Source organism: Mustela erminea, chromosome 7, assembly GCF_009829155.1.
Source record: "Mustela erminea isolate mMusErm1 chromosome 7, mMusErm1.Pri, whole genome shotgun sequence".
Taxonomy (NCBI): Eukaryota; Metazoa; Chordata; class Mammalia; order Carnivora; family Mustelidae; genus Mustela; species Mustela erminea.
Window position 1 is genome coordinate 94,189,436 of NC_045620.1, and position 15,059 is coordinate 94,204,494.

Genomic DNA, 15,059 nt, shown 5'->3' on the forward strand with positions numbered 1-15,059 from the left:
TAAGGATCCTGCTCCGATATCTCATTCTCATCCCTAAGCAACCCAACTGATGTGGATCTCTGTCAATGCTTGGGGTCCTGTAATCCTTACCTTTCACTGAGTTCTTGGCATTCTCTAAATGTTACATTTTTCTTTTCACACTAATTTATATAAAATATTTTATTATGTATATAAAATATATTTATGTTTATATAAAATATATTATATAAAATATATTTGTTTTCTTCAGTATAGAAAGAGACCCAACAAAGTTCTCATCCAATTCAAAGAACGTTAGTAATTTGTGCAAACTATGTTAGTAAAAACATTCTCAAGTTATCTATAATATGGACCCCTGTTATCTTTTGATGAGTCCTGAATTTCTAGGGACCTCAGTTACTGAAATCTTTAGAGGCCATAATATTTCCCCCAACACCCACTGTTTAATCCTGCCTTGCAGGACCTTTCAAGCATTGCACAGCTCCTAAATGTTCTGTTTGTCTTTCAATGCTTGGAGCATTACTTGCAAATATAACTTCTCTCATGGTTGTTTTCCTTATTCCTCATCTAATCGAAGAAAAGCCTCACATTCATTTAACACACAGGGGCTCACGCAAATAGGAAACACAAATCTTTATTTAAAAAAATGTGAAGACTCACATCACGAGATATTCATTGTGTTTTATGCATTCATTTTGGATATGTGTTTACTCCCCAGTAGACATATTGTATCTGTTGGTTTTTCAGTTCAGAGCATCTACAACTAGAGTTGAGTTTTGCTCATAATTAAATTGTTATAGATTCCAAGTTCTCTCTCAATTTTAATTTCAGAATTTAAATTGGTTTCATATTAGTGCACTTAGTGGGGGAGCACTCATTTATCTGGTTCACTCTCTCAAGGGTTTTAGGGATGAAGTGTGCCTAGAGGAGGCCAGTGGCCAGTGAAACAGTCAGCGTCCACAGGCTCAACATTATTGCTGAAGTCCAGCTGAGACTAGTAGTTTTCAAAGTATCCATATAATTACAGTAAGCAGATTTTCTCTGAAGTAGCCATCTGTTTCTTTTTTGGACCACTTATATTTTCTTCCTGAATATTTATTGATGAGTCTACACCATATTTCCAAGGAAAATCTCTGTGGACTTTTGAGTAGAAAAATTGCAAGTACTAATTCAATATTGTTACTATGGCTTTCAAGTATTTCTTACAAATCCTTTAAAAAGAGGCAAATGAAGAACGTGATTTAATTATCCTATTATATTAAAAATTCATCATTTGAAATTTGCCTAATAGATTATTTGCCATGCACAGCTTTGCTCTTAGAATTCACTTAACCTCAGGCATATTCACTGTAATCCTAAAATAGCATCTATTTTGTTTTGTTTGGGTTTGGCTTATTTTTTATAAGTTACCGTTTATGTTGGCTAAAGTTCTGTTCGAAAATTACAAAGTATTTTTTAAACTCTATGAAGTCATGTTTCAGCATTATTTATGTCACATGCCAAATGCTGAAGTGATACAAAATGCTGGGTTCCTTTAAATGTCATTTCTACCATTATCCCCAACCACATCTGTATGTTGTCTCTAAGATTTATGCTACTGAGCTGTTAGCAAAGCAATTCCACACTAACGCACTCCCAGTTTTAGTGTCCTTCCACCTTTTGCAAACTCGTCCTCAAGAAATCATCCTGACAATACAATTAATTAAGGGTTTTCTTGATGACCCAAGTTATCAGGCAACACAATGTTAATAGTAGACTCTGTTGGCGAGTTTCTCTCTTCTTTGCTCTATTGTTCATAATACGAACAATTTCATATTGCATTTTATTTCTTTGTATGTCTGACACCCATATCAGACTAAAAAATAATTGAGTTTAGGAACTACATTAGGAGGATCACTGCTCCTATTACATAGTGAGTGTTTTAAAAATCTGTAAAATAAGTAATATAGTATTTGCAGTACTAGAGGTCTAATGGAGGTCAATAGATTTATAAAACCCCATTCAATTCATAAGAAATTTGAATTGGGGGCGCCTGGGTGGCTCAGTGGGTTAAGCCGCTGCCTTCCGCTCAGGTCATGATCTCAGGGTCCTGGGATCGAGTCCCGCATCGGGCTCTCTGCTCAGCAGGGAGCCTGCTTCCTCATCTCTCTCTCTCTCTCTCTGCCTGCCTCTCTGCCTACTTGTGATCTCTCTCTGTCAAATAAATAAATAAAATCTTTAAAAAAATAGAAATTTGAATTGGGTTATATATGTGCAGTGTAACAGTGAATGCAATTACTGATAAAAAATCAATCAAAATATTTTTCTGCTCAAATAGAACAAGAGAAGTAATTAATTTATAAAGTGGTAAGGAAGACAAAGATACAAACTCTTTAAGATTTAACAGATCTGGCATCCTAGAATAAGAACATCACAAAACAGCTTCTGAGTGTAAAGAGACAAATAGCAGCTAGGTGTTCTATATAATAGAGGCTTTAAGGTCAAGCTGGGGACATATGGTGAGATGAGTCAAAAATATTTTTCAACCAATTTTTTAAAATTATAATAATTTTTACTTTTTTTTTTTTTTAATGAAGAAAAGCCTCAGGATAATATGAACTGAGGTCCAGGTGTACTTGTTTTACTTGAGGTCTATGTTTTCATTATTAGTGTCAGTTTCTTCAGTAACGATAATGTGTATTTCTGCTCACATTCGGCTGTTTTGCATATTTCCGTTCACTTTCAGAATATGCATTTAGGACTAGCCATCAGGGCAATTTTGAGGTTAAATTATACTTGGATTTCCATAAAACAAAACACAGCACTCCCTCCACCCCTCACACAAATCTGTCCTCTATTTTTTTAAGAAATCATACTATTTTAAAATAATAAAAAGAAGTCTACTTTTTATACTGTATCAAATACTTTTAATTTAATGACATCTTGTGTTTATGTACATACTCCGACTGCATTCTAGCATTAGAATATTCTCTTTTTCAGGTTATTCATTTCCAAGACATATTAATTGATTTTTTTATATTTGCCTTAAGTCTTTCTATGGAGTCAGAACTATTGCATAATCCAGTAGAACAACATAGAGCTCCAAAGGAGAAGACTATCTTTAAATTATTGTAACTGAATCATTTTGCAGAAGAAATAAAATTCAACCTGATAATTTTCTCATTAGATAATAGTAATGAATTCTTTTTTTAATAATTATTCTCTTAGTTGTTAATTACTTGAAATTACAATAAGCTCTTTTTATAAGCAAGAATAAATGGATCTTTGTTGTGTCTTGATGGCTAAATCAAGTTAATCTTGATGTTTAACTTGGTATTACTGGACTGGTAGGCAGGGCAGTAGAAAACATAAAAATAGAGTAGTTTGACTGATGTCATAGTAGATGTCATTGTGATCCAAACCCATTAAACTTATAAAACTACAGAAATTTGTCCATGCTTTTTTTTTTATTTGGTATAAGACGAATTAAAATGTAATTTCTTTTTCCTTTAACAAGACACGTATCTTGAGTCTTCTTTATGTTCTATATGTTTTATATAATCATTATGTATCCAAACTACCACCTCATCTATTTAATTCTTGCAGAGATTTTGACAAATGCTATACACGTAATAGCTAAAAATAAACAAGTCTTGTTCAATCTACTGAAACTCTAAATGAAGCTTGAATAAGGTTGTATCATCTGAAGCCAAAAGAGATTGTCAAATTGATAAATTTCAAGTAAGCCTCAGTAAATTTGGTAGTTTTTTGTTGTTATTGTTGTTTTTAAAGCCATCAAGTCCATGTTTGGTAGCCCTATTTAGAAGCACTATTAAATGGGTTTCTCAGCTGATCGAAACACTGTGAAATCTTAGCATATGGCAAGTTAGGCATGCACATTCAAAATTGTATGCACTCTATAAGGGGGGAAGATGCATGGTATATTGGACTGAGAATAAAGTTAAGAAACCAAAGAAATAGCTATTTGGATATTGATGTAGGAAACAGGCAGAACAGAAGTAAATAAAATTCAATCTCCCCATAACCTGAGGGCCATCAACAAATTCTTGAGATAGGCAGATTATAACATTATTGTAGGATACATAGAGTCTTCTTTAACATATGAAAGTCTTTGGGAAATTCCCTTATCTTTTTTTTTTTTTTTAAGATTTTATTTATTTATTTGACAGACAGAGATCACAAGCAGGCAGAGGCAGGCAGAGAGAGAGGAGGAACCAGGCTCCCTGCTGAGCAGAGAGCCGGATATGGGGCTTGAATCCAGAACCTTGAGATCATGACCTGAGCTGAAGGCAGAGGCTTTAACCCAGTGAGCCACCCAGGCGCCGCTGGAATTTCCCTTATCTTTACTTCTCCCAAACCTGAGGTGTAAAATCACTTGCTCCTCATAATCCCTGGTAGCAGGGAGCAGCAGGTAGCAGTGGCCCCAGCCCTTCCTGCCCAACAGTCCTGTCCTGTGCTTTAATATAACCACCATTTCTCACCCAAGATGTCTCGAGATTTCTTTCTTGGCCATTGGCTGCAGACCCCACCAAGCCTCACCTATATTCAAAAACTACATCAGATACCAACCCCATTTATTATTTTTGTAGTTCTAGAGAAGATAAGTTGTGAGTTCACTTTCTTTGTCTCTCTAGTGAGACTGAAGAAATGTTCCAAATTAAAGAGACCAAAGAGTCGTATCAACTGAACACAGTGTGTGACCCAGGATATTTTTTTTCCCTATGAAAACATTATTAGAATAATTGGCAAATCCTGAATGAAGTCTGTGGTTTTGATAATCATATTGTATTACTCTTAATTTCCTGATTTTGACAGTTACACTATGTATAAATAAGAGAATGTCCTTGTTTTATAGGAAATACACTGACGTATTTGGAGGTAAATATCATTATGCTTCCTATTTACTCTCGAATAGTTTAGAAAAATTAGAAAGAAAGAGGGAAACTGATACAGCAACTATGGCAAATGGGCAATATTGGGGAATAAGGGTAAGGGATGTATGGGAATTCTTTGTTCAACGTACGTTTCTATAAATCTCTAATTATATCAAAATAAAAAAAAAATTTAAGTTATGAACAAGAATATCTTTCCCTCTGAAGAAATTTAATTTGATGTATGAAACATAGTAGTTACTTAATATCTGTTATTATGGGTACCCAACCAAATCAAAATTACAGCAAGAATGTAATTTATGTGTGAGATAGTCTAGAATAAAATATGTGTTCTTTTATGATACATGAAATATTTTTAAAAATAAAATCTAGTTTTATATAATCCTTATGATTACATATAAATGATTTATTTGCACATCGTATAATTTAATGTTACTAATGGTGTGTTTGTAAACTTGCTTTCATCAAGAGCATTTCCCATGACGAAACCATAAAGGCACTTGTAGCCAGAGGGGCATTCAACTTCCGCTATTCCTCTGGCCCTTCCCACTCTCTTTCAGCAAAACCTTCTAATGGACTAGGATTAAAAAGATAGGGCTCTCTGTGTACCAAGCAAAGGGATCAAAGTTCAGTTCAGTGTTGTGGTGAGGGCGTTGTCTTTGGGCTCTCTCTTCTATCAAGATAGAAGGCTTCAAAAGTAAACCTTGCTTTCCCATTCTTTTGCTGCTTTACTTCTTGTACTCACTTCTTACTGATACTGATGTGTAAGTGGGAGTGTCTCTGGGAGGAAAAGAAGCCACTTTGTCTAATTGGGTTGTAGGTCAAAGGCTGCCAATAGTATAGACATTTAGATTTAGGACCAATGTTCCTGCAGACAACTGACCTTCTGCATGTTTAGATTTTCTCAGTATCTGTCAGAAGAGTTTTCTGTAAGGGAATAGAAGATGAGGATTGAGAAATTGTGGCTCCCTAACTCGTATTATCCTCCAGTTCTAACACAACACACAACACTGTAACAAGAGCCCTTCTGAGAAAGCTCTAATTCCCTGAAGGGTCTTCTTGTAATGCATGCACAAGGGTATTTAAGATGCCTAAATTAATGCTGCTATGTTCAATTTATGTAGTCTAGTGAAATCAAATTTAAGCCATAATCAACAGTGACATTGTGGGAGAGGAGAGAGAGAAAGAGTTAAGCTAGTGCTGTTGCATTCGAAAGGGATGATGTGGGAACATTTAATCATAACTGGAATATTATCATATAAATGTGCAGATTACAGCCAAACTTTATGAAGGATGATGAATCAGGACCAGTCTAATGATCCTATAATCTGGCAGAATTCCTCTTGCAAACATTCTTCATCTTAAAGTGGTGAAGGATTTCCACTGGAATAATAACTAATGGATGTTAAGTTCTATATGTCAGGTAAAAAAGAAATCTATTATAATTTATTTGCAATTAAAATAGCAAAACAGTCAATTCTGCATCCTACAAACAAGCAAAAAAAAAAAAAAAAAAAAAAAAACTTTCAGCCCACATCCTGGGCAGAAGATTAGTGAGCATCCTAACCAAGAAGATGCCTGCGCACAGAATCCAGAAGGCACAATGCTTCAGTTGGGAGGATTTCCTCATTTCCTCCTTCATTTCTGTTTGCTTTCTTCCACATCTTCTTCCAAGATAGTAACAGAAGAAGAAAAAAAGAGACAGAAATCGTAGATATTTTAAACCTTCTAAGGAAGTTCCTGTAGGTATTTTAATGACTACTGTAGAAATTAAAATATCCTTGCTCAGTCCTCACGATAGGAGAATACATACCTAAAGGACATATTGTCCTTTATGCTTGAGTACCTTGAACCCATCTGAATATAAAGAGCATGAAATTTGTAAAGGCAATATTATTTTACTGGAATTAAACATGCATTACTTAAATAAAATGGTTCAGAGATGATCTGTAAAATACGGTGCTTAGAATGTTTATTTGAAACTCTGCCAATTATATCAAACAGTCCAAATATTACTTTGTATGGAAAGCTCAAAAATGCTAGCCTTCATTCTGCTCTCTTTGAGAAGAGAAATATTTTAAAAGAGAAAATTCATTCAGATCTTAAAATTGATATTAAAAATGTTTCCTATGATAATGTACTTTCTAAACAAATACATGTCTTAAGGGTGTGTGTGAGAGTGGGGGGAGGGGAGACAAGGAGTGAGAGAGAGGGAGAGGAAAAGAGAAAGATTTGGGAGTGAAACTGTTTTATTTGATGTCTTCTCCATGATTAATACTATTTTGGCATCTCCCCCCCCCAACATACACACACACACACACACACACACACACACACACACGAGAATGTCTGGCACAGGTGACACATATATATGCAAGAATATTTCAGTAGTGAAAATGTATGAATACAATAATCAGTTAGCAAGCATGAAATATGTTAGACACCTACCTTCTGCATATGCCATACAAAAACTGCCTTTACATGAAAAGGTAACATGGCATTTTTAAAACAGAACATGAGACTATGGTTAGAAAAGTTAATAAAGTTAAAAAATCAGTAAGTTAACACAGCACAAACACTCCACAACACTGACAGATAAGGTAAAATTTTAACCCAAAAGTGTGGGAATCTAAAGTTGGTATTCTTTTTTATTAAAGTTGATATTCTTCCTTTTTATGTTCGTTCAAAATTTTTCAACCTTTACAAAAAAGTAGAGAAAATCTCACAAATGAACTCCAGTGTGCCATCATTCAGTTTTAACAAGTATCCAGATTTCTGCCTCATTTATTCCATCTATCATTTGTTTTTATTTTCATTTCTTCTTTTTGCTTTTTTTACAAAGCTAATTCCAGGCATCATGTCATTTCATGGGAAAATTGCATCTGAACTCCTCTTTTTCAAAAATATGGACTTATTTTACATAAGTCCAGTTTTTTAAAAAGATTTTTATGTATTTATTTATTTATTTATTTGTCAGAGAGAGAGAGAGAGCGCGAGCACAGGCAGAGAGGCAGGCAGAGACAGAGAGAGAGCAGGCTCCCTGTGGAGCAAGGAGCCCGATGTTGGACTCAATCCCAGAACGCTGGGATCATGACCTGAGTCGAAGGCAGCCACTCAACCAACTGAGCCACCCAAGTGTCCCTACATAAGTCCATTTTTATACCTCAAGCAAAACTGGCAATTATTTTTGGCATCACCAAATGTCCAGTTCATAGTCAAATTTCCCTTATAGCTTCAGCTTTTAGTTGGTTTGAAACAAGATCCATTCTATATACATTGCAGTTAGTTGCTACGTCTCTTAAGATTATTTAATACAGAATGACCCCTCATTGTCTCATGTCATTAACTTGTTAGAGAAACACAATTAGCTACCCCCTAAAATGCCCCACATTCTGGATTTGTTTGGTTCCTTTTACTGTTATTTAAGTTGTTTCTATATTCTCTCAGATTAGCTGTAAATCCAGCTAAATCCAGAGTTTTGATGTGATGGTAGTTCAACTATTTAGGCAAAAATATATCATAGGTGGTCCTTTGGGTTTTACATTGCATAGAACCAGCCCTACCAGACTAGAAAAAAAGATCTGAATCTAAAATGAGGCACTTTCCAATGCAACATATTATCTTACTTTATACTAGACAATGAATTTTATTCCTGGGGTCAAGTGTTAACCTAAAAGGCCAAAATCTGAGATGTGCAATGGACAGATTTTTTTTTTCCCCTGGGAAAATAGTTATAAACCTTTGGTAAATGGAAGCTTAGTGTCAACCTGTATATTCTATCATTCCACCCAATAGTATACTCAAAAATAATCTTATATTCCATTGCCAGAGAGCCCTGGCAGAGAGTCTTAATGATGAAGTCCCTCAAGGAACCTTTGGCAGAATGACTAGGGTAGATACTACTCAATGGGGAGATGTGAATGTGTCTGACACACACACCCCTGAGGTTGCATTACAAAATTATCATTTTTATTCCCAGGAAGCATTTGTCTCATTCAGACTGTGAGAGATGGTTGGAGTAAGATTTTTTTAAAGAAATTAATCAAAGGGAAAAAAGCAGAAGATCAGTTCCCCAGTTAGACATCCACACACGCACGCACATACACATAAACGCACAGAGTTTTTGCCATCTAGGAAAAAACAAGATGACTTTGAACAGAGCTTTAAGAATTTGCACTGGCGTTATCCTCAAGCCAAATGAGGTGACTCCAGCTGATGAATGAAAGGGAAACAGAAGCGTGATACTTAGAAACACACTCATAAGACTGAGAGAGATGTGTTTAAAGAGGGTTTGAGGTCCATCTTTGAGTTGTTTATTTTGATTGCTAACTTACTCTGCAGAAAGATGTCCTGCTCCTATCTCAGAACAGCCATCCAACAAATAAGATACATTTTGTCACAGTTCAAGAGTTAAAATGTATTGACTGGCTCAGAAATGTTACATGTTACAGAAGAAAGCCTTGTTCTTGGCATGCCCACTGTATTTTGGCTCACCTTTAGCAAAATATTTGTTATCTCCTGTCTCATACATAACATCGATTTTAGTTAGGTAAGTACATTGCTAAATGCGCTAAGTCTAAGTCATTTCAGGCACAGCTTCTTGTTGTTACTATTATTTATTTTTAGAAATAGACAATAAAATTAGTTTGTGTTAAGGCTTCTTAATATAACCTCTGAAAACTAGAAATTCAACTAGAGAATTTCTGTATGTATGTGATCAAAACTATGCTTCAAAAGACTGATCTAAATAATTTCCACTGATTTGAAAGCAAAAAAAAAAAAATTCCCTGTTCTTTGTACATTTGCTTTTAAAGTCTTTTTAAAGGGTATCACTTAGTAAATTTTGATAATGTGCTTATAATATTCTTTGCTTGCCTTGAAAAAGTGCAAAGAAAGAAGAAATGTAGGTATCATTTGGCAAATAGTCCCAGTATCTCTTATCCAAATGACTCTTCGACAAGGAATGTAAAAAAGTTAGGTTAGTTGTGCAAACCTTAACTTTTCAGGTTTCTATTCTGTAAAATAGGCATAATATCCTTTAAGTTGGCAAAATTATTCATAAAAATTTAATGAGGGGAACTTAGCTGGTCATGATCCTGGGGTTCTGGGATCAAGACTCGTGTTGGGCTCCTTGCTCATCAGGGAATCTGCCTCTGCCTCTCCCTCTGCCCATCCCCCACCACTCCTATTCCCTCTCTCTCTCTCTCTCTCTCTCTGTTTTCTATAAAATAAATAAAATTTTTTAAAAAAATTTAACAAGATAATGTTTTTTAGAAGTATTTGGTAGACTCGTGTTTCTTCTAGAAATGATCAAAATAACAGTTAAATGACTTAAAGGTTAGTAATTGAATAGCTATTAAAGGAATATCTCCCCCACCCCGACTCCTCCTGACAAAGAATGTATCCCATGGTATGCTCTAACTTAAGGACATTGATTTGGAGCAAAGTTCAAACACAGTGCCCAAAGGACTACTTGTCCACAACTATATTTTGACCACAAACTTCACCTTTTTTCTTTATTTAAATTCACTACAAGCAATAAAATCAGAAAATTTTATTTAAAACCTGGAGATCTCTGCTTTTCTTGAGTAATCAGCAGCTCTGGGATCCCTGACCTTGCATTCTTGGATGGCTGCAATCAGGTGGAACTCAGAAGCTATAGCCCATTTGGTTGGGTACATGGCTTCAGTAGGCCACTGACTTCACCATTGCCAGTTTTCTCCACTGTGGCCCTAATACTAGATGCTATTTATGTTCATGCTCGCCCATTTTAACGTAGTCCAATCCCATCAACTTTACAATTCTATAGATACCATACGGGTTTTTCATCTCCACTTAAAACTCAAATCTGTGGAAGGAAATCAACTAAGTTTAAAGAAACAGGTGTCAGAATACTTCTATAAGGAATAGGGCAAAAAATAGAAGGCATCACTGTTAAAGGCCAGAAACCAGAACTTACAAGAACTGTCACATGTTCAACAAGTTATTGCTACTAATTGCTTGACGCTATTAGAAACAAACTAGGTCTCTGATCTATACCACTATCTTGAATATTGCAAAATGCATCTTTTACCTACTTTTTTTGCTAGCTATATGATCTTGGCATTATTTAAGCCATCTAAACTTCGCTTTCCACTTCTATAAAATGGAAAAAGCCACTGTATTTATTTCATGAGTATTAAGAATATTATTTCATGAGCATTTAAAAAGTTAATACATGTTAACTGCTTAAAATTGTTTGTTAGAGCAACCCCTCATTTAATGTTATCTGTTGTTATTTTCACTACAAGTATTCTGATAACCTACTCATCCATTGTTTAGATAATCATCATGTCAATGTTTTATATTCTCAAATGACTCAAACTAATGGGAAATTTCCTTCAGCATATCTAGGTCAACCAGCCTACAAGAAAATAGACAATATTAAATATCAGGGCAAATATTAAATATTAACATAATTACCATTGATATTAAATATCTAATATTAAATATTAGACCACAAATTAGACCAAAAATTGAAAACATTAAATATTAGAACAATGGTTCTCAACTCTGGGTGATTTTGTTCCCCATGAGACATTTGGTAATATCTGTAGATGGTTTTGATTACTGAGACTGGGGTGAATGCTGTTGTCATCTAGTGGATCCAAGAGAAGGCTGCTGCTAAACATCCTTTAATGCATAGTGCTGTCGCCTACTATAAAAAGATATCTGGTCCAAAATATTAGTACTGTAGGACTTGAGAAACCCTGTACTATAGACATTTACTAACATAAACTGAAGAATTACTGTTATGAAAGTAAGAAAAAGATAATCAGGAAAGGAGGGCATGTCAAGAGAAAGGACAGATAAGAGCCACAGAATTGTTTTCATTTCATTTAACCATATACTTGTCAAAGTTTTCATTGTCAGATGAATTAAGTGCTTTTCTCTGAACTACAGAAGTTTGACTTTCAAAAGAAAGCTTTTAGGATCAGGATAAATCTGTCATCTTAATGCCCAGGACTAAGCTGTTGAAGCCAAAATAAATGAATTCCCCCAGTGGATCACTAGCCATGTGTGCAATTCTGCTCCTAAAATTAATACATGTAGTGTCATGGCTTGGAACTACTTTTCATGCTTTTTCTCTGGGATAGATAATACACCAAACTTTTAAAGGTCCCTAGACATCTATAAAACCAGTTTTTGTGTTAAGGCTGTCATCTGTTGGCATTAACTATTTACATAAAGGCTAAATTGATTGTCAAATTTACAATATGAGCACCTGGATAAAGACTTCATTTTTTCCCCCCACTCTTTGTCTCACCTTGTCAAATAGCAAACTAAAAGTGGTGTATGGTTTTCATGATACTGGAAGCATCTATGAAAACCAACCATCCATTTCCCTCCAGTATGCTACTGCTTTTAGAAAATGTGATTGTTCCATGGGTCTTGTGCTTTTATTTTTATTTTTCCTCAAGGAAAAGCAGTGATGTATATGTAACTTAAAAAAAAAAAAAAGATATTTTATTTGTAGATGGGAAGTAGGTTACGATTGGAGATATCCTTAACTTTTGACCACAAGTGAAATCAATAAAAGAAAAGCAACAGTCTTCACAATCTGGGGGGAAAAGATATAAAATGAACTATGGTTACTTTTTTTTTTTTTTTTAATGAAAAAGAGGATCATACTCTTATAAGAGATCATTTATGGCCACATTACTTATCTTACTAAGTAAGTAAATATAGAAGACTCCTGTCTTCTACTTTATATTTTTACTGAAATGAAGGAAGAAGCCATATGCTATCGTGTTTTATAATAAAACTGTGTTCAAAATGTACACAATAGGTTCTATTCTAACATTTTTATAAGCACTGCATTTACTTCTCTATAATAGGAAGTGTGTGTATGTGTGTGTGTGTGTGTGAGAGAGAGAGAGAGCACATGTGTGTGTAAATATTCTTGTGAAAGAGTCTATTAATTTTCTATTTTAATTATTTTCTTACAATACCAAGGATGCTGACACAGGAATTTAAAACGAAAGTGAAAAATGTGCTTGATGTAAGGCTTAGCCCCATTGATTTTCTTCAGGGCATATACAATAGAATAGCTTTCCATTTGAATTCACCAGTATAATAAAGTTTCAGACCCCATTCAGTAATTTTTGAAAAGGAGTTAGGAATCCTAGGATTGAAGGCAAAAAAGAAAAATCAAATGAAACAAAGAGATATTTTGCTATATAATTTAGGAGAAACAGAAAGCTTGTTTCGAGAGATAGGAAGAAGAGTGTCCTTGGTGATTATGTTTATAACCTCACTAGTTTAAAGAAACTATAACTACAAGACAAAATACAAATCTATCATTAAGACACACAATTCAGATGCTGCAGAAATGCTAAGTTACAGAAAATTCTACTTTCATTTGTATATTTCCATGACCGATCACTGTAAATGCTTAAGTCCAAATAAGATATCCATATTTAAAAATGAAAAGTAAATGAACAAAATTTAATAGTTCAGCAAGACAGAAAAACAGGGATAATGAATGAGAAAAAAGGCAGACAGAAGAATTAAGGTTCAACAGGAAGCTTAGTGGGCTGAAGTATTTAAAAATCAATATATATTATCAGGAGCCAATGATAACAGATCTGTGGAAATGGATAAGAGAAAGACAATCATGGGCATATGACTTTCAATTTATAAATAATACACTTAAAGTTTGCTTTGTGTTTTCTGTAGATTTATCCCAGGCCTAAAATGATTGCTTACAGCTGACAGCTTGCTAGTCTCCTAGTGATTTCAATAATTATCTCTATTGAGTTAGGGTATTGATCTGTAGCTGCTAGCCATTTCAAAATTCCCCTTTTATCCTGCTAGAGGTAATAGAATTAATGAGTCTCTTTGCCAAACATAGCAGGAACACTGGGTACACAATTAGGTCACAATATGAAACTGAAAAAAAAAAAAATAAAGGAAAATCAAATGGAAATTTTGAGCTAAAATAAATTTATATAAGATACCTTTTCTGTTTAACTTGTTTGTTAAATATGAACATGATACTAAAACAATAGCCAAAGAAAACCAAACAAATTGACTAGTGCATCTTCAAACTATCCTGCACTAACATGAGTGGTAGAACAGTTAATTCAAATATAAATGATTGTGAATTAGAAATTTACTTAGTGATTTTTTTTTCTTTTTGTAATTCTTCTGTGGCAGCTATTATATGTTAAGCGTCAGAGTTCCAACCCTGAGTCACCATGCTTGAAATTGAACCAGGCTTTGCCCACTTTCTAGCTGTGAGATTTTGTCTCACTTTCCTTGTCTGTAGAAAGGGAATAGGACAGCACCTACTTCAGGAGGTTCTTCCAATGAGCAAGAGAACTCATGATCAAGAACCTCGGTGAGGTTTTTCAAGGAATTCAGCCGGGGTGAGGTGAATTTTGGGAAAGAATGCCTATGTAAATTCTACAAGTTTGCATTCAAATGGACACATGGTTAGAAGCTAGAAGGAATGTTTCCAAATGAACCCTTAAAATGATACATTGCACATTGTTCAGCATGACAAATGATTAGAATTTGAATATTATAATCACTGATTTTGAAACATTTTTGCACCCACTTTAACTGTGCAAATGCAGGAACCAGGGGATACAGACTATCTGGTATCATCATCAGTGAGGGGAATGGTAGACAAATATTTTCACAATAAGAAGACTTCATATTTATTTGATCTACTGGCATTTTGGTTTTGTGTTTTTTTTAAATAAGATTTTAATAAAGGTATGTAATAATAAAAGAACTAAAAATGCTACGTGATAAATGGAGTAAACATAGCTAAACATTTAGTTAAAGTAGGTATTATGCAAGGAAAATTTCAAAAACTAGATAGTTCTCATTAATTTGGCATTCCTAATAAGCACTGATATTGTTATAACCCTTGTCTTAAATGCACTCACAATTAGAGAGAGCTATACACGTGGTTTGAGGAATCATGGTTTGCAGAAGAGGGGTTACCACTCTGGCTGACCACCATTTTAAAAAGGAGAAACAATTAGACTGCTATTTCTTTAGTTTGAGTAATTGCTGTTTTTAAAAGTAAAGCAGGCATCAATGACTGGAAAAATTGCAAAAATCAGTGACTGGAAAAATTCATTTTTGACCAATTTATCATTTCAACAAGTTTGTCTTTGACTTATTCATTTGCCA

At 34.4% G+C, this 15,059-nt stretch overlaps 1 protein-coding gene across 3 annotated transcripts in view; it reads right to left on the bottom strand.

Moving 5' to 3' along the window:
- LRRTM4 (leucine rich repeat transmembrane neuronal 4) overlaps positions 1-15,059 on the bottom strand; it is a 700,608-nt gene that overhangs the window by 274,816 nt on the left and 410,733 nt on the right. The window lies entirely within an intron of this gene.